The 18978-nt window shown below is 43.2% G+C and overlaps 1 pseudogene; it reads left to right on the top strand.

The window, feature by feature from the left end:
* Positions 1 to 18409, top strand: part of LOC142431025 (ADP/ATP translocase 2 pseudogene) — a 31074-nt pseudogene extending 12665 nt beyond the window's left edge.
* Positions 18410 to 18978: the final 569 nt, after the last annotated feature.

Here is an 18978-nt window from a genome sequence, read left to right on the forward strand (position 1 = left end):
GTCCACATGGAAGAACACACCAGCCTGTGTGATCGAGTGTTCCTGAAGGGATCAGTTACCAGAACAAAAAATCATATCATTGACTGCACACCTCCATGATAGGATCGCTGAAGACAAATGGGTGCATAAGCAAATGTGATGAAGAAAGCTGATGGTGTCCGGCTATCAAAAGAGATAGTGTCTGGGGTCTTAAAGGCTTGAAGATAAACAAGCGGCCATCTCGCTCAGAAACAAATAAGCCCACATGGAAGAAGCACACCGGCCAGTGCGATCACGAGGTGCCAAGGGACCAGGTATAAGGCACCATGCAAAAAAAAAAAGATATGTGTGTATGTATATATATGTGTGTGTGTATGTAAGTGTATATGTGTGTATATGTATATATATGTGTGTGTGTATATATATATATATACCATATTAAATGAAGGGGGAAGTGCAGAGTGGAGACCCAAGGCCCAAGTGTCAGCCAATGGAGATCCCCTCATAGAGGGGTTTAGGAGAGGAGATGGGTTAATTAGGGTGCGAGGTAGTACCGATGAAGAACACAGCTTTCCCCCAGATCCTGGATGCTTCCTCCCCCCAACTACCATGATCCGAATTCTACCTTGCAGGCCTGGATAGGACAGAGGCTGTACACTGGTACATATGAGGGCTGGAGGTACAGGGAATCCAGGGTGGATGATACCTTCAGGACCAAGGGTGTGAGGGGCAATGCTGGGAGAGTGGAGGGTGAGTGGGTTGGAAAGGGGGAACTGATTACAAGGATCCACATGTGACCTCTTCCCTGGGAGAGGGACAGCAGAGAAGGGGTGGAAGGGAGACTCCGGATAGGGCAAGATATGACAAAATAACGAGGTATAAATTACCAAGGGCACATGAGGGAGGGGGGATAGGGGAGGGAGGGGGAAAAAAAGAGGACCTGATGCAAGGGGCTTAAGTGGAGAGCAAATGCTTTGAGAATGATTGGGGCAGGGAATGTATGGATGTGCTTTATACAATTGATGTATGTATATGTATGAACTGTGATAAGAGTTGTATGAGTCCCTAATAAAATGTAAAAAAAGAAAAGAGAAAAAAATTGATTAGGGCAAAGACTGTACAGATGTGCTTTATACAATTGATGTATGTATATGTATGAACTGTGATAAGAGTTCTATGAGCCCCAATAAATTGTTTTAAAAAAAAAGAAAACAATGGGACCAACAGTTCCGGGAGGACATGGGAGAGGGGGGCGTGGGAGGAAAGGTAGTGGACAAACCCAGGGACAAGGGAACAACAAGTGACCCAAATTGGTGGTGAGGAGGGTGAGGAGGCCTGGTAGGGCATGACCAAGGGTAATGTAACTGAGAGGAATTACTGAAACCCAAATGAAGGCTGAGCATGATAGTGGGACAAGAGGAAAGTGAAAGGAAATAGAGGAAAGAGCTAGGAGGTAAAGCATTTATAGAGGTCTAAATACAGGCATGTACAAATGTAAATATATTTATATATGAGGATGTGGAAATAGATCTATGTGCCTATATTTATAGGTTTAGTATTAAGGTAGCAGAGGGACATTGGGCCTCCAATCAAGTACTCCCTCAATGTAAGAACACTTTCTTCTATTAAATTGGCATTCTATGATGTTCACCCTCCCGACACAACTGCTGAATACAAAGCAGGTGAATAAGCAAATGTGGTGAAGAAAGCTGATGGTGCCCAGCAATCAAAAGATATAGCATCTGGGGTCTTAAAGGTAAAAAGGTAAAAAAGCAGCCATCTAGCTCAGAAGCAACAAAGCCCACATGGAAGAAGCACACGAGCCTGTGTGATCACAAGGTGCTGAAGGGATCAGTTATAAGGCATCAAAGAACAAAAAAATATCATTGTGTGCTCACCTCCATGATAAGATCGCTAAAGACAAATGGGTGCATAAGCAAATGTGGTAAAGAAAGCTGATGGTGTCTGGCTATCAAAAGATATAGCATCTGGGGTCTTAAAAGCTTGAAGGTAAACAAGCAGTCATCTAACTCAGAAGCAACAAAGCCCACATGGAAGAAGCACACCAGCCTGCGCGATCACAAGGTGTCAAAGGGATTAGGTATCAGGCATCATCAGAACAAAAAGTCTTACCATAGTGAATGAGGGGGGACGTGCGGAGTAGAGACCCAAGGCCCATTTGTAGGCCACTGGACACCCCTTACCAAAGGGTTGTGGAGAGGAGACGAGTCAGAGTACAGTGTAGCAATGATGAAACAGAACTTTCCTCTAGTTCCTAAATACTTCCCCACCTCCCCCCCCACCCCACTATCATGATCTCAATTCTACCTTGCAAGTCTGGCTAGACCAGAGGATGTACAGTGGTACAGATAGGAACTGGAAACACAGGGAATCCAGGATGGATGATCCCTTCAGGACCAGTGGTGTGAGTGGCGATACTGGGAGGGTAATAGGAGGGTGGGTTGGAAAGGGGGAAACAATTACAAGGATCTGCATGTGACCTCCTCTCTGGGGGACAACAGAAGAGTGGGTGAAGAGAGACGTCGGACAGGGTAAGATATGACAAAATAATTAATGAATTATCAAGGGCTCATGAGGGAGGGGGGAGCGAGGAAGGAGGGGGGAAATGAGGGCCTGATGCCAAGGGCTTAAGTGGAGAACAAATGTTTTGAGAAGGATGAGGGCAATGAATGTACAAATGTGCTTTACATAATTGATGTATGTACGGACAGTGATAAGAGTTGTATGGGCCCCTAATAAAACAATAAAAAAGAGGAAATCACAGGGGAAACATAAAACATTTTTTGAAAAGCCAGAGATGATATTTTGAACCACAAAGGAAGAGGTGAGGAAAAAAAGATCCATATTAGAAACCTTCAACTTTCACTGCTAAAAATTGAAGCATCTGTCACAAAACTTGGAGCGGAAAAATTCTAAGTTTTATGATCCAAATTCCAGTCCTTTAATTCAAGAGTCCGAAGCAAGGTAATTCCGTCTTCCCTGGACTGTTCTTCCCTCCTGTATTCGCCCTTTAGAACCAACTCGACGTCAGACAAACATCAGCCTTCTCTGAAAAACTACCTGCATCGGTTCCTGTGCCTGCTGTCACGAAGCACCACAAAGTGGTGACTCTGGCGGCCAGAGGCCTAAAACCACTTTCCCTGCTGTAAACGCAAGGTGTCAGCAAGGCCGGGGCCTTCGGGAAGCATCTTTCACTGTCTGTCTTTTCCAGCTTCTGGAGACTACCGGCCTTCTGCTTTCTTGGTCACATTCCCCTCCCTTTTGGAGTCACATCTCCCTGGGCCTCCCTATCAAACTCCCTAGTCGCCCCTTGGAGAAAGATGAAGTTTCCATCTCCTGTGGATTTTCAGCCTGGGAAACCCTAGGGAGTAGTTCTGTTTCATGATGGGGCTTCAAAAACTTTGTGGGGAATTCCATTATCTTTTAATTCCATGTTTCCATGAACTTTTTTTTTTCTTTAAATCATTTTATTGGTGGCTCTTACAGCTCTTATAACATTCCATACATCAATTGGATCAAGCAGATGTGTACATATGTTGCCCACCATCATTTTCTAAACATTTAATTTCAATGTGAGCCTTTGGTATCAGCTCCTCTTTTTTCCCTCTCTCCCCACTTCCATGAACTTTTGAAGCACCCTGGTACGGTCACATTTAGGATTCACTCTGATAATCCAGGATAATCTTCCCATCTCAAAATCCTTCTTTTAATCACCTCTTCAAAGTCCCGTTTATCACATAAAGTGAGAGGTAGGATTCTAGCAATAAGGATGTGCATATCTTTGGGGCTCGGTCATTACTCAGCCCACCCTACTCTCCTAATAAAATCTTTCTCCCGTGAAGTCAATCAAATCTTTCCCTAAGGGACTTTACACAAACTTCCGTGGTTGCAGTTATTAACTGCAATACTATTTTTTGCTTACACAAATATCTTCTCAAATAGACATAATCTGTTTGAGGACAGGAACTTTGCCTTATTCATGTTACACTACTGCCACACATAGCACTGTGTCTATGGCACAAAAATGAATGTTTAAGTACATTAATATTGATCTCTGACTCAGGCTTGGCAATCCACGTGTGGGCTGTGGAGTCGTGGAGTCAGACTCAAGGACAACAAAGCACACACCTCATGCTGCTGACTCCATGGAGTGGAACCCCACATTCCCATGGGAGGAGAACCGTGGCACACGGCTTAACCACTTATAGCTGTCAGTCAATTCTGACTCCCAGCAGCCCTATACAGCAGGCTAGAACTGTTCTCTCGGGTCCCCAGGCTGCACATCATTTTCTTTTCTTTCTTTTTTTTTTTTAGGCTGTACATCTTTATAGGAACGGACAGCCTCGTCTTTCTCCCAGGGAACAGCTACAGGGGTTTGAAGCACCAACCTTGTGGTGAGCAGCCCAGTGCTGAAGCTACTATGTCACTTCACAGAAGCAGACCACCAGCCTTTTATCTGGGGTGTCACTGGGTGAGTTTGAATGGCCACCCTTTAGGTTAGTAAAATCCAAACCGAAACTCACCGCCATGGAGTTGATTTCAACTCCTAGGGCAGCGGTTCTCAACCTGTAGGTCACTACCCCTGTGGGGGTAGAACGACCCTTTCAGAGGAGTCACCTAAGACCATCAGAAAGCACATCTTTCCGATGGTCTTAGGAACCGAGACCCTGCTTCTCTATCTGTCTCTAATCAGTGTGCCCACATGCAGATATGCCCACATACGAGTACCCGGTGTGAAGACTGTTACCCATGCTACACCATGCTTCAAGACAATATTTCATTGACTTGTCATTAGAAATAAATATTTCACAATATATGATGACATTCTCTTTGTGATTAATCACTATACTTTTATTATGCTCAATTGATAACAATGGAAATACATCCTGCTCATCAGATAGTTACATGATGATTCATAACAGTAGCAAAATGACAGTGATGAAGTAGCAACAAAAATCATTTGATGGTCGGGGTCCCCACCACATGAGGAAGTGTATGAAAGGGTCGCAGCATGAGGCAGTTTGAGAACCATTGCTCTAAAGGACTCCATAGGACAGAGTAGAAATGACTCTGTGGGCTTCCAGGTCTGTAAATCTTTGTAAGAGAGGAAAACCTCATCTTTCTTCAGCTGGTGGTTTCTAACTGCTGAACTTGTGGTTAACAGCCCAACCCGTAATGCTCTACATCACCAAGGGCATATCTTTTGTGCCAGGCAGGGAGTTGGAATGCTAAAATGCCTCACTAAGAGGTCTTTCCTTCAGGTCGGAATTTACTTTTTTTTCAAGGAAATGATTCTAGACTTAAGAACGCTATCTTTATGGCTACAAGAAAGAGAAGTTAAACATATGAACACAAACAGGAAAGGTTTGCACTGTGAAATAACCTGATAATTATTTTAAACTCACAACATCCCTGTGAGATAAAGCAGGTATTACATGTTGCCAATTAAACAGAGCCCAGTAAGTAGCTCATGAAGATGATTAGGCTCTAAGTAAGCATGGCTGTTAAGGAGCTGTGAACCCAACTCCTGCAACTACGAGGGCAGTAGTTCAAACGCACCAGCCACTCCGCAGGTGCAAACTGTGATGGTCTGTTATTGGGCAGTTCTCTTCTTTGTGTCCTATAGACTTGCTGTAAGTCAGAACCAGCCAGAGGATTTGGTTTGGGTAACCCCAATTGTGTAAATAAAATAATATCAGATGTGGGAAACAAGAGTGTTTGCAGACAAATTATTCTCTACGTTTATATGCTAAGGAGTCTGGGAGGTCAGGGCTCCCTTGGAGGGAGACCTTCATGTTTGTAGGTTGGAAGTGCATTCCAGTCACATTCTCCTATGTAAAAGTTATTCCCCATCTCCCCCGCAAAAATGCCAGTTTTAAGCTGCTACTTGCAAGCACGTGGTTGCTATGATGTAAGTCTGAAGGTCGACTGCTTGAAGGCTATTTGCCTGAAGGTCGTCTGCCATCAAAACAACCAGGCCCTATTGTCTGTCCCACTCTAGGTAGGGCCCCCTCCCTTCTGATAAGGGGCAAGCAGACTGTTCCCCTAGAGAAGAGCTCAGGGGCACCTAAGGTCCAGCCAGCTCAGAGAAGACCAAATAGACCCGACCATCTGGTTACCTATGTGCCTTTCTGTGAGGTGTACCTTCTAGGACCTTCCCTATTCTTCCCTAGCTCTTCCCCTCCTATTCTGCGCATGCCTCGAATACAACCCCTTCCTGTAAGGCGTGTGCTTCCTGTGGCCTGCACGCCCTCCACTCCATTCTGATTCACAGCAGCCCTAGCATGAGTTTCCAGAGCTGTATGTGTACCTTTTGGCAGATCACCTCAGATTTCTCCCTCAGAGCAACATGTGAGTTTGAACAACTGACTTGGCAGGCAGTCTATTTCTTACCCAATAGGGCGACTCACTGCCATAGAATCTATTCCATTCCAACCCATAGCAACCCTACAGGGCAGGGTAGACTGCCCTGTGGGTTTCTAACACTGTAACTCTACCCCAGTAGAAAGCCTTATCTTTCTCCCTCGGCTGCTGGTGGTTTCGAACTGCTGACCTTACAGTTAGCCCAATGAGTCACTCACAATGCCACCACGGCTGCTCCTAACAAGGCACCTGTTGCTGTTAGGTGCCATCAAGTCAGTTCTGACCCACAGTGCCCCTACGCACAGCCGACTGAAACACAGCCCAGTCCTGCGCCATCCTCACAACTGCTCCCAGGCTTGAGGCCATGTTGCAGCCACTGTGTCAGTCTATATTGTTGAGGGCCTTCCTCCTTGTTGATGCCTTTCTCCTGTACTAAGCATGATGTCCTTCCCAGGCACTAGTCTCTCCTGACCACATGTCCAAAACATGGGAGATGACGTCTTGGCCTCCTTGCCTACCAGGACCATTCTGGCCCAAACTTCTTCCAAGACTGATCGGTTTGTCCTTCTAGCGGTCGTTGGTACTTACAATTTTCTTCTCCAGCACCCCAGTTCATATGCATCCGTTCTTCTTTATTCGGCGCCCAACTTTCACATGCATATGAGGCAAGGGAAAATGCCAAGGCTTAGGTCTGGCACACCTTAGTCCTCAAAGGAACATCCTTGCTCTTCAATACTCTAGAGGCTGTGGGCAGCATTATGACCTAATGCAACCCATCTTTTGATCTCTTGACTGCTGCTGTTAGGGAGCTACAAGCAGAAACCACGGTGGTCCCTCTCCAGGCTAAGGCCTCCCTCCCCCTTTACAGGAAGTCTGAAGCCAATCAAGGCTAGAGGGCATGCACACATTCAGGCCTTTGAGTAAGGTGACCAGACGTCCCGTTTTTGGCAGGACAGTCCCAATTTTTAACAATTTGTCTTGTGTCCCACGGTGTTTTAAAAAAGTCCTGATTTTTGGAAGAATGCACCACAAGCTAGGGAACGGCGGGAGAACGGGAAGGGAAATACATAATACATAACGCCATTCAAACAGCTGCTGATTTGTAACCCGTAGATGTGGAAAATATTGTTATTAAAATATATTCTTATTTCTATATATACACTGTGCATGTTGAAATTCTTAAAGAATTTTGTGAAACTGCAGAAGTCGAATATCAGAAAATACTTGCATACAGTAAAACACGCAGGTTAGCTCTTTTGCCAGCTGTCAAAAGAATTTTGAAAATATATGATCCTTTGAAATCTTACTTTCTACCACAGAATAAATGTCCTAGAATTTTAGAAGAGTTTTTTGAAAAAGAATCTTCAACAATTTGGCTAGAGTTTGTACACAATCAAGCAGCTCTTTTTCAAAATGCTATAAAACTTATTGAAGGTGACAAAATTTCGGTAACCAAAGTAGTAAAAGGTGTTAATAATTTAAAATTTCAGTGTCAAGAGTGGTTAGAAAATCATTTTCTTCCATTAACTATCTGTAATAGTATAAGCCCGCTAGAAGAACAAGGTGCAATAAATCATGCAGATATCATGAATCACGTTAAAAAGCTCTATAGTAACTGCATAGATTATTTAGAAGAGTGGACGGTACATTACAATGATATTGAACATTTTCATTGGGTTACATTAAAACAAGAAATTCATTGGAATGATGTGCAAAAATCATTCGATCATCACTCAAAATTTCCCATATAATATTTCTGAAAATGATCTTTTAAATGAGGTATCATTGTTTTAAAAATATATTGATAAGGAAAAGGTTAAATCTTGGGCATCAGCAAAAATCACAATAGAGAACAAATGGTTAGAAATATTTCCTCATTTTGAAACAAACCATGTTCCATACAATAATGCACTAACAATTGTGAAATACATGCTGTCCTTACCAGGAACTAATGCTGCGACTGAATGCGTTTTTTCTACGTTAAATAAAGTGTGGACATCAGAAAAATCACAATTAAGTGTTGAGACTTTGAAAGTCATTTTATGTGTGAAATATAATTTAACAAATTCTTGTGAAAAATTTCATGACATTTTAAACAACGACAACAGCAATCTACTAAAAAAATTCACTCAAATGAGAAATATGCCAAAGAAAATAATACGATACATAATTTTAATGTATTATATTTGGAAATTGTACTTATGTTGAAATTATAAAAATATATTACAATACTATTTTTGCATTCTATGAAAATTTTTGTTGCTCCATTTAGACCAAATTAAAAAAAAATTTTTTTAACAATTTATTGGGGCTCATACAATTCTTATCACAGTTCATACATATACATACATCAATTGTATAAAGCACATCTGTACAGTCTTTGCCCTAATCATTTTTTTCTCCTCTTTTCTTTTTTTACATTTTATTAGGGACTCATACAACTCTTTCACCATCCATACATATACATACATCAATTGTATAAAGCACATCCATACATTCCCTGCCCCAATCATTCTCAAGGCATTTGCTCTCCACTGAAGCCCCTCGCATCAGGTCCTCTTTTTTTTTCCCCTCCCTCCCCGTAGACCAAATTTTTAATCAAAAACCACCCCCCACCTCCCACCCCCACCCCACCCCTATCCTGCTTTACCAATGTTAAAATCTGGTCACCTTACCTTTGAGACAGGAAGTCAGTATACATGGGTGGGCCCCAGTCTAGGCCAGGGGTACTTAATTCAGCCAATGGGGTCAACCAGTATGGTTGGCCACACCTCCCAGCAGAGGGCCCTGAAAAGCCAGAAACTTCGAGACCAGGCCCCTCTTTTGTAGCTGCTCCCCGCCTGTGCTGAGGTTTCTCTGGCCTCAGGTTGCCCCCTGCGGGTGTAAAGTGAGTGCCCTGAGGGGGCCTGTGTAGACCCTGAAACTTCATCCTTTATAAAAACTCACTTGGATCACAAACCAGGCAGGCATCCAGAGTCAATGCTTTCTCATGAGAAGCCAAGGACCCAAGGTATTTCCTACCTGAGGAATCTAACACTGCTTCTGTGGGTATGGATTGAGGATCTGTGGGAAACTGAGATGCAGAAAGAGAGCGGATGCAGATTCCCTATGCTCATGATTAAAGAAGCCTGGGAGACCAGGATCTGGGTGGAGAGAGGCCTTCACATTTGTGTTGGAGATGAGTCCCAGTCACATTCTCCTGATTAACAATCATCCTCACAGTAGCCTCCCATGATGGCACCACTTTAATGATACCTTTCACAAGCAGGTGGCTGATTCCTAGGCAGCAAGCAGTTCTATTGCAAGGAGCAGACTGTCGCTATTACTCTTCTGCTCAGCGGACAGTCATCCCCTACCTGCCCCCAGCACTGGTGTTAGGTTATTCCCCCAATGAAGCCAGGGACATCTAGGTTAGGACACTGCCCACCTTGTAATGTGTGTGGGTGTCTGTGGCTAGGGGAGGTTGCATGCTCTGAGACTATGGAAGTTGGTGAAAGAATACATTTTCTCTCTCTCTCTCTCTCTCTCTCTCTCTCTCAGACCTGGCTTCATGGAGGGGGTGAGCACCTACAAACTTGCCTGTGTTTTTATTTATTCCCTTCAATTACACAACCATCCCTGGGGACCCATCCGGTGGTGGGCTGGCTCCCGCATGGATCCAAGCAAGACAAAATCCATGACAGCTTCAACCTTTTCTCCATTTTTAATAACTTTACCTATTGGTCCAGTTGTGAGGATTTGGTCTTCTTTACATTGAGTTGTCATCCACACTGAAGGCTGAGATCCTTGATCTTCATCAGCAAGTGCGTCAAGTCCTCCTCACTTCCAGCAAGCAAGGTTGTGTCATCTGCATACGGCAAGTGGTTAATAAGCCTTCCTCCAATCCTGATGCCACACTCGTCTTCACAGAAGTCAGTTTCTCTGACTGTTTACTCAGCACACAGATTGAATAAACATGGAGCGAGGATCCAACCCGGACACACACCTTTCCTGATTTCAAACCATGCAGTATACCCCTATTTGGTTAGCACAACTGCCTCCTGATCCATGTACAAGTTCCACAGGGGTACAATGAAGCGTTTTGGAATTCACATTCTTCTCAAGGTTCTCCAGATTTTGGTATGATCCACACAGTTCAATACCTTGGCATAGTCAATAAAAAGTAAATAAACAAACATCTTTCTGGTGCTCTCTGCGTTGAGCCAAGAGCCATCTGAGATCAGCTATGATATCCCTTGTTCCAGACAAGTGCTGGAAGAGCCCCACTAGCATTCACTAAATACTGTTCACATTAATCACTTCAAAATGAAGATCCGAGGCTTAAAGTCTGAGGAGACACCCTAAAGAACAAGGTGGTAGTCATCACCGTCCATCTTAATAACAGGCGGGGTAGCCAGCAGGGATAATCCGGGGAGATTCCTGGACAAACAGACACCTCAGTCACACTGCTCCTCCACCCCCAAGAGACTCAGCTTCTGTGGATCAAGGCTGAGTTATCAAAAGAAGGTATGTTTTGTTGTTAGATGTCGCATTACAGTTTTAAGCTCTGAACACTAAGGTTGAAGAAGGCTAGGGTTGACTGAGGAAGCTTTAAGTCCAGTTTAGTTCTCCACATTGAATTCTTTGTGACAGTTAACTGGCAATGTGACTCGCTTTGCCCAGGCAGAGTGCATGAGAAAATGGATTTCCACTACTGCTCCGTGGCCTTGATGGAAATTGGGGTTGCGAGCTAGGCATACGGTTTTCAGTGGCTGCTTCCTCTGAAGTGGGCGGATGGTTCCTTCTTCATAGTCTGTTCTTAGTCTGGAAGCTCTGCAGAAACTTGTTCACTTTGGGTGGCCCTGCTGGCCTTTGAAATAGCAGTGACATAGATTCTAGCATCACAGCGACACACAAGCTACCACAGTCCAACAAACTGACAGACAAGAGGTAGTTGAAAACCTTATGCATAGTATGGAAATGTTGTCAGATAATGGAGACTAATGAACGGAAGTAGAACACTGTCAGAGATGGTACCAGAGGATGGGCCCCACCCGTGAGAAGGCACTCAAAATGTGACTGAGGAGCAGCTACTTTCCCAAAGTAGAGTGGACCATGGTGGGATCAAAGGAGTAAAGCCTTTTGGAATGGACACTTCGGGAATCTTCATTTACTGATGGGGCACAGCTGGAGGCAAGAAGAAAAAGCTGTAAAAATCTAATAACCAGAACCTGGAATGTATGAACTATGATCTTGGAAAATTGGAAATCACCATCGATGAAATGAAACACATCAAGATCAATATTCTAGGTGTTAGTGACCTGAAATGGACTAGTATTGGCCATTTTGAATTTAAGAATTATTGGCAAATTGGATAATTTTTGGCAATTGGAATGCAAAAGTTTGAAACAAAGAAAAAGAAGCAGTAGTTGGAAAATATGGACTTGGTAAGAGAATTGAAGCTGGAGATCACATGATAGAATTTTGCAAGACCAATGACTTGTTCGCAGCAAATTCCTTTTCTCAACAACATAAAAAGTGGCTCTACCCATGAGCTTCTCTAGATGGAATACACAGAAATCAAACTGACTGCGTCTGTGGAAGAGATGATGGAAAAGCTCAATATGAGCAACTGGAACCAGACTAGGGATTGACTGTGGATCAGACCATCAATTAATCAGGTTGAAGCTGAAGAAAATTTATAAACGAGTCCACCGGAGCCAAAACACAACCTTGAGTCTATCCCACCTGAAGTTCAAAAACATCTCAAGGACAGATTTGATACACTGAACACTACTAACAGCAGACCTGATGAGCTGTGGGAGGACTGCAAGTCCATCATTCATGAAGAAAGCAAAAGGTCATTAAAGAGACAGGAAAGATTGTTATTGAACTATGGAGTGATATGATATCTCTAAGAGTCCCAACAAAATGTTTTTAAATTTAAAGAAAACATCTGGGATATTCTGAATACATTAATTTCTCTTTTTTTTACTGGTAAGAACACACACTTTCTAATATAAAACCCGTCTTCCAAGTGGAACTGAGCCACGAGTCAAGAACCATCCATCTAGTCTTGTCGAGACAATGTCATGAGGTTGGAGATATTCTTTCAAGGTCATCAATGCGACTGTTCATGTCATCCATTCTTCCGATGACCTGGTTGGACATGTCTGGAATTTATCCTGCATCTGTTGCAACCGTGTGTGGACCCCAAGGTGAGATCCTGCATGCTCCTGAGGTCCGTCTCGGCCGTCTCCGGTTCCCAGTTTGGTGGTGAATATATTAATTTCACAGAGGTGACTGGCATATGTCCGCATATGAAAATATAGTACATAAAAATTTCCATAAGCTACTGTGATTAAAATAACATAATAATATTTTTAAAGACAAGAAAGACTATGACAAAATAATTTATAAATTATCAAGGGCTCATGAGGGAGGGGAAGGCGGGGAGGGAGGGGAAAAAAGAGGACTTGATGCAAAGGGCTTAAGTGGAGAGCAAATGCTTTGAAAATGAGGAGGGCAAAGAATGTACAGATGTGCTTTATACAATTGATGTATGTATATGTATGGATTGTGATAAGAGTTGTATGAGCCCCTAATAAAAGGTTTAATAAATAAATAAATACAAGAAAGAAAGAAAAGGTCAAATTGAATGTCAGAAGAGACTCTTAAACTTGCTCTTAACCATTATATATATATGTTAGTATTTCAAATACCAGAGGGTCACTCATAGTGGACAGGTTTCAGTGGATCTTCCAGACTAAGAAGAAAATGGAAAGAAGAAATAGGTAGCCCACGTCTACGGGATTAGCCACTGAAAACCTTATGGATAGTAGAGGACATTGATACAGAACCAGAAGATAAGCACCTTTGATTGGAAGGCACTCAAACCATGGATGGCGGGGAAAGAGCTGCCTCCCCAAAGTAGAAGCAACCGTAATGATGTGAATGGAACAATGCTTTGGGGACATTTACTTAAGATTAGGAACAACTCAAATTGAGAAGAACTGCTGCAAACACTCACTAGTCGTCAAAACATGGACTGTACATAGCATGAATGGGAAAATGGAAAACAATCAAAAATGAAGAGGCATACATGATGACTGATAGTCTATGATGAACCAGCTAAACTGGACTGGTATTGGCCATTTTGAATCAAGCAATCATGGTTTACTGAGCTGGGAATGACAAATTCCTAAGGAATCAAGTTGCAGTCATCATTAAAAAGAGCATGTCAAAAGCTATGTTGATATTGTATATGATAATACCTGTACACCAACCAGGAAGATCAGTTCATACAGCTATCATTAAAATTTACAAAACAACCACTAAAGCCAGTAATGAAGAAATCTACCACCTTCTTCAGTCTGAAATTGATCACCTATACAATAAGGATGAATTGACAATTAGAAACAAAGAAGAAAATTCAGTACTTGGAAAACATGGCTTTAGTGATAGAAATGAAGTTGGATATTGCATGATAGAAATTTGTGAAATCAATGACTTTATTGCAACTTTTTTCAACAATACAAATGGTGATTACATATGTGAACCTCAGTGGATGGAATACACAGGAATCAAATCAATTGCATTTCCAGGAGGAGATGATGGAGAAACTCAGTATTAATCAGTCAAACTACACCCAGGGTTGACTATGGAACAGACCTTCAATTGCTCATATGTAAATTAACATTAAAGCTAAAGAACATTAGAACAAGTCTATGAGAGCCAAAACACAACCTTGCGTATATTCCACTTGAATTTAGAAAGCATCTCAAGAAGAGATTTGATGCACTGAATACTAACACTGGAAGATCACACGAGCTACGGGATGGCATCAAGAATATGATACATGAAACTAATCCTGGTGATTGCACAACCCTAAGATTAATAAACCACTGAATTTTATGATGTGAATTATATGTCAATAAAACCGTTTAAAAAGATTTATGAGGTTAAAAGAATATGACACATTTCATCTTTGTTGCAAATATATCCAAGGAGGTGGTGGGGCACGAGGAGACAGAGCTACAAATGTCTGGAGCCGTGGTGGTATTGTGGATTGTGCATTGAGGCTGCTAACTGAAAGGCAGCCACTTGAACTCAGCAGCCTCGCTTTGGGAGAAATATGAAACTTCCTGCTCTGGTAAACATTTAAAGCCTTGGAAAGTCACAAAGGCAGTTCTACTCTGCCCTATGGGTTGCTATGAGTCAACATCGACTTGCTGACAGTGCATTTGAATTTTGAGGGAAGGAGTCAGTGGGACTAGGAGCTCAGGACCATAGTCTCAGTGGACGCCAAGGTCTATTGATATACTATCGTTCACAAAGACATTCTACATCCTCCTCAGATGAGTAGCAACGGAGGTCTTAAAAGCACATGAGTAATTATCCAAGATGCAACCATTGCTCTCCTGTCCAGAAGAAAGATGAGTGACGAAAGGGAAAGGCAGTCCAGTGGACTAATGGACCACACAGACATCAGGCTTCACAACCCTGAAACCAAAAGAACCATATGGTGTCCAGTCACCACCTCCAACTGCGCAGAAAAGGATCGCCTTAGAAGATCCTGGATAGAGTGGGAGAAAAATGTGGAACCAAACTCAAAATCATAAAAGAGCCCAGGCTTCCTGCTCAGAAAGAGACAGGTGGAACCCCAAGACTACGCCCCTTAGTCACTCTTCAGGTCTGGAACTGAACCCACCCCTGTGTTAGAATAATCTACCATTTGAGTTGAAAAGGTCACCGTTTCCCCAATGGCAATGCTTAGAGGGTTAATCAAGGAGGAAGAATGAAAACAGGAAACAGGGAGAAAGCAGAATAAGTAAGAGATGGTTCATTGAAGGGACTGCAGTGGATGAGCTGAAACAAAATATAGATTGTTGACTGTGAAACTGATGGTCTCCCATGTAAGCCTTCCCCTAATTCACAATAAAAAATTAAACAAACATACATGGTACAAAAGAACATGAAAGATAATTAAAAAGACAGGAAAACAAAGGCCAAAGTGAATGTCAGAAAAGACTGCAACTTGCTCTTGAACAAAGAGCAGCTAAAGCAAATGGAAGAAATGATGACGTTAAGAGCTGAATAGAAAATGTCAAAGGGCATCTCCACAATTCAAAGTGAAGCATTAGCATAAAATATGCAAAGACCTGGAGTTAGAAAATCAAAAAGGAAGAACATGATCAGCATATCTGAAGTTGAAAAAAATTGGGGAAAAAATTAAATTCTCAAGTTGTAATATTAAAGGATTGTGTGGGCAAACTATTAAAATGCAGAAACACCCAAAAAAGATGGAAAGTTATGGAACAGAACTAAAACCCATAAAAGAAACCAGGCTCGTTGGTCAGATGGAAAGTGGTGGGATCCCTCAAACTAAGGTGCTTACCTTTCACCTCTGGAAGTGAACTGACCTTCGTGTGAGAATAATCAATCATTTAAGATCAAAAGGGCAGCCTTTACCGAAGGAAAGAAAATAGGAGACAGGAAAACATGAGATAAGCGATGATACATAGAGGGGATTAGAGTGGATGAGTTGAATCAGAATTTGCCAAAAGTGTTGGATATAAAACTATGTTATGGCTCTGGGAAGGTCCGGGATGAGCCCTGTGAGAGAGTCCATGTGCTGGCTTGGCTTTTAATCTGAACAGGGAGACGTCCTTGGCAGTATTGCCTCCTAGCGTCGCTCTGAGAATTTGGTCCCAAGTGTGGTTAATGGAGGCCACGGGCCAACGTTCGTGCTCATTCCTGGCATCTGGAGTCAGGGTTTTAACCCTTCTGACTAACTCTGGACCACACCTCATTCACCTGTGTCCAAATTGACACGCGGCTCTGCTTCCGCTCCCAGCCTGCTTTGTGAAGTGCACCCTTGCACTCCAAGAGCACATTTATCAAGACTTCCAGAAACTGGAGCTGGGATGGACACCGTGGCTGTTGAAGATGTGACTGTGGACTTTTCTCAGGAAGAGTGGGCCTTGATGGATCATTCTCAGAGGAAACTCTACAGATATGTGATGATGGAAACTTTCAGAAACTTGGCCTCAGTAGTTTCCCAAAACCTTGATGTAGAAGAGCAATCCATTGAAAATACAATGAGAGTAAAATTCCTGGAAAATGGCACCTGGTCCTCCTCAGTAGGAGAAATATGTGAATTTCATGTCTTTAAAGATCAGGATTAAAAATAATAATAATAATAATAAGCAGAACACGTAAGGGAGTTTTCTGGGCACATAATCCATTTATCATACAATTCAGCAGGTCAAACATATCAAGAATAATTGTACAATCATTGCCACAAGCAATTTTAAAACCTTTCTTTCATGATAAAATATCTTTTAGAATGAATTGTGTGGGACTTAAGGGAAGAGGGCCCTGAGTTAGCCCCCCTTCTCGTCTTCCCTCTCCCTGCTCTCCAAACAAGACCTTGACTCTTCCGAGATGTCTCCAAACTCTGCCAGACCAATTAGCAAAACATGTTCACTATCTTGTAAGACTGAGTTACGACCTGCAGCTGTACCCTGTCACCCTGCCAACATGATAAAAATGTAAACTGTTGGCCAGAGATCCACGAGCAGGCCGGAGGTCTGAAACAGAGCTCTTGTCTTCCCTTGGCTGTGGCTACTGAGCTAAGTTAGTTCCGAGGACATCCTAAGCCGATGGCAGTGAAGGGGACCAACTGCCCACCCTCACATCCCCTTCCAACCCCAAACATCAGAAACACAACCAGTGTGACCAAGAACAGTGTTACCCTCAACAACAAAAAATTATGTACAAATTGTTTATAATTTCTCCTTATTGAACCTCAAAACATCCAATGCATACCAGTTACCAAAAGAAGGGGGAAATCCAAACAAACTATGGTATGCCTGGTAAACCTTCACCTAATTGACAATTGTGTGTGCTCCTGAAGAAGATAAAAGGTGTACACAGAGTCTCTGTACCAGAAGGAACTGATTTCCACGCAACCATTTCAAGAAGTGAAGACTTCATCAAAAAGGTAAAAAGAGAATTCACACATGTCTGGGCAGGGGTGTGGGGGACGACTGGCAATGATATATCAGATAAAGGGCTAATTTTGAAAATCGATCGAAAACTGCATCACGTCCAGAGCTCTGGAGTCAAAGCTGGTTCCTGATCCATCTGAGCGGTCGCCCGTCACCTCATTCTCTCCCAACAGGACGGACCGGATGCTGCTGTGTCCTTCGCCAAGGACTTCTTGGCAGGTCCGGTGGCCACCGCCATCTCCAAGACGGCGGCAGCGCCCATGGAACAGGTCAAGCTGCTGCTGCAGGTGCAAATCGCCGCAGAGAGGCAGTGCAAGGGCATGGTGGACTGCGTGGTTCGTATCCCTAAGGAGCAGAGAGTCCTGTCCTTCTGGCGAGGTAACCTGGCCAATGTCATCCGATACTTCCCCACCCAGGCTCTCAACTTTGCCTTCAAAGATAAATACGAGCAGATCCTCCTGGGTGGTGTGGACAAGAGGACCCAGCTCTGGCGCTACTCTGCAGGGAATCTGGCACCGGGCAGTGCCGCGGGGGCCACCTCTTTGTGCTTTGTGTACCCTCTTGATTTTGCCCGTACCCGTCTAGCAGCTGGTGGGGGCAAAGCCGGCGCCGATCCGGAGTTGAAAGGCCTCGGTGACTGCCTGGTCCAGATCCCCGAGTCTGATGGGATGAGGGGCCTGTCCCAGGACTTCACCGTGACTGTGCAGGGGATGATCATCTACCGGACCGCCAACTTTGGCGCCATGGCACCGCAAAGGGAATGCTTCCGGAGCCCAAGAACACCACATCTTCGTCAGCTGGGTGATGGCACGGTCTGTCACAGCCGTGGCTGGGCGACTTCCTACCCATTTGACACCGTTCTCAGCCGAGTGACGATGCAGTCGGGGCGCAAAGGAACCGCTATCAAGCACACCGGCCCGCCGGACTGCTGGAGGAAGATCGCTGGGGATGAAGGGAGCAAAGCGTTCTTCAAAGGTGCCTGGTCCAATGTGCTCAGAGACATGGGTGGTGCCTCTGCGCTGGTCTTGTACAATGAAATCAAGAAGAACACATAAGTTATTTCCTAGTGGGTTCCCCTGTGAATGGGCATGTTGTATTATATAACATATTTTAAGCCTTCTTGGCAGACGGTTGTCTAGCTCAATGGCAACTCCCTACTGCTTAAAAATGGGAAGCAATAATCATCTGACCCGTTTTCTCTTAAAGCCATTTCCACGATGATCATGATGATGGGACTCAATTCTATTTTTTTTATTTCAGTCACTCCTAATAAATAAATAAATTTAAAGAAATAAAAAAATATCTGAGATGCAAAAAAGAAAGAAAGAAAATTATATCACTTTTATAAGAAAAATACAAATAATCCAATTTTTTTAAATGGGCACAAGACACAAATAGAAAATATAACATCCAAATGGTCAACAGTTATATGAAAAAATACTCACATTCATTAGCCATAAGAGAAATATAAATTAAAACAACAATGATCTATCACCTCACACCGACATGTTTAGCAAAATTAAAAAGGAAAAGAAAATAAATGCTGGAGAGGATGTGGGGAGATTGGAATGCTCCTTCATTGCTGCTGAGGTAGCAGAATTATACAATCGCTATGGAAGACAGT

Source organism: Tenrec ecaudatus, chromosome 17, assembly GCF_050624435.1.
Source record: "Tenrec ecaudatus isolate mTenEca1 chromosome 17, mTenEca1.hap1, whole genome shotgun sequence".
NCBI classification, from domain to species: Eukaryota; Metazoa; Chordata; class Mammalia; order Afrosoricida; family Tenrecidae; genus Tenrec; species Tenrec ecaudatus.